Source organism: Arachis duranensis, chromosome 2 (genome assembly GCF_000817695.3).
Source record: "Arachis duranensis cultivar V14167 chromosome 2, aradu.V14167.gnm2.J7QH, whole genome shotgun sequence".
Taxonomy (NCBI): domain Eukaryota; kingdom Viridiplantae; phylum Streptophyta; class Magnoliopsida; order Fabales; family Fabaceae; genus Arachis; species Arachis duranensis.
In genome coordinates this window covers 57,663,164-57,664,407 of record NC_029773.3, presented here as the reverse complement: position 1 = coordinate 57,664,407, position 1,244 = coordinate 57,663,164, and the positions used below count along the sequence as shown (strand labels likewise).

Genomic DNA, 1,244 nt, shown 5'->3' with positions numbered 1-1,244 from the left:
ATGGTCTCAGTGGGAGCCTCAGATTCCCATGGTTCCTCATTGGGGAACTCATTGGAGGCCAGTGGACGTCCATTGAGGTCTTCCTTAGTGGCGTTCATTGCCTCTTCCTCCTCTCCAAATTCGGCCATGTTGATGGCTTTGCACTCTCCTTTTGGATTTTCTTCTGTATTGCTTGGAAGAGTATTAGGAGGGAGTTCAGTAATTTTCTTGCTTAGCTGACCCACTTGTGCCTCCAAGTTTCTAATGGAGGACCTTGTTTCAGTCATGAAACTGAGAGTGGCCTTAGATAGATCAGAGACTAAGTTTGCTAAGTTAGAAGAATTCTGCTCAGAATGCTCTATCTATTACTGAGATGATGATGGAAAAGGTTTGCTATTGCTAAACCTGTTTCTTCCACCATTGTTATTATTGAATTCTTGCTTCTGTAGATCCTTCCATGAAAAATTTGGATGATTTGAGGTCTCTCTTGATTCTTCCATGAGAGATTTGGGTGATTTCTCCATGAAGAATTATAGGTGTTTCCATAGGGTTCTCCCATGTAATTCACCTCTTCCATTGAAGGGTTCTCAAGGTCATAAGCTTTTTCCTCAGATGAAGCTTCCTTAGTACTGCTTGGTGCATTTTGCATTCCAGACAGACTTTGAGAAATCATGTTGACTTGCTGACTCAATATTTTGTTCTGAGCCAATATGGCATTCAGAGTATCAATCTCAAGAACTCCTCTCTTCTGATTTGTCCCATTGTTCACAGGATTCCTTTCAGAAGCGTACATGAATTGGTTATTTGCTACCATTTCAATTAGCTCTTGAGCTTCTGTAGGCGTCTTCTTCAGATGAAGAGATCCTCCAGCAGAGCTATCCAAGGACATCTTGGACAGTTCAGACAGACCATCATAGAAAATACCTATGATGCTCCACTCAGAAAGCATATCAGAGGGACACTTTCTAATCAATTGTTTGTATCTTTCCCAAGCTTCATAGAGGGATTCTCCTTCCTTCTGTCTGAAGGCTTGAACTTCCACTCTAAGCTTACTCAATTTTTGAGGTGGGAAGAACTTTGCCAAGAAGACATTGACTAGCTTTTCCCAAGAGTTCAGGCTTTCTTTAGGTTGTGAGTCCAACCATATTCTAGCTCTGTCTCTTACAGCAAAAGGGAATAACATAAGTCTGTAGACCTCAGGGTTAACCCCATTAGTCTTGACAGTGTCACAGATTTGCAAGAACTCAGCTAAAAACTGATGAGGA

The 1,244-nt window shown here is 41.6% G+C and overlaps 1 non-coding gene across 1 annotated transcript; it reads left to right on the top strand.

The window, feature by feature from the left end:
* The first annotated feature begins 922 nt into the window (after positions 1-922).
* On the top strand, positions 923-1,030 carry LOC127745272 (small nucleolar RNA R71). The gene has a single exon (XR_008006469.1). It is a non-coding gene; the product is annotated as a small nucleolar RNA R71 (small nucleolar RNA).
* The last annotated feature ends 214 nt before the right edge of the window (positions 1,031-1,244 follow it).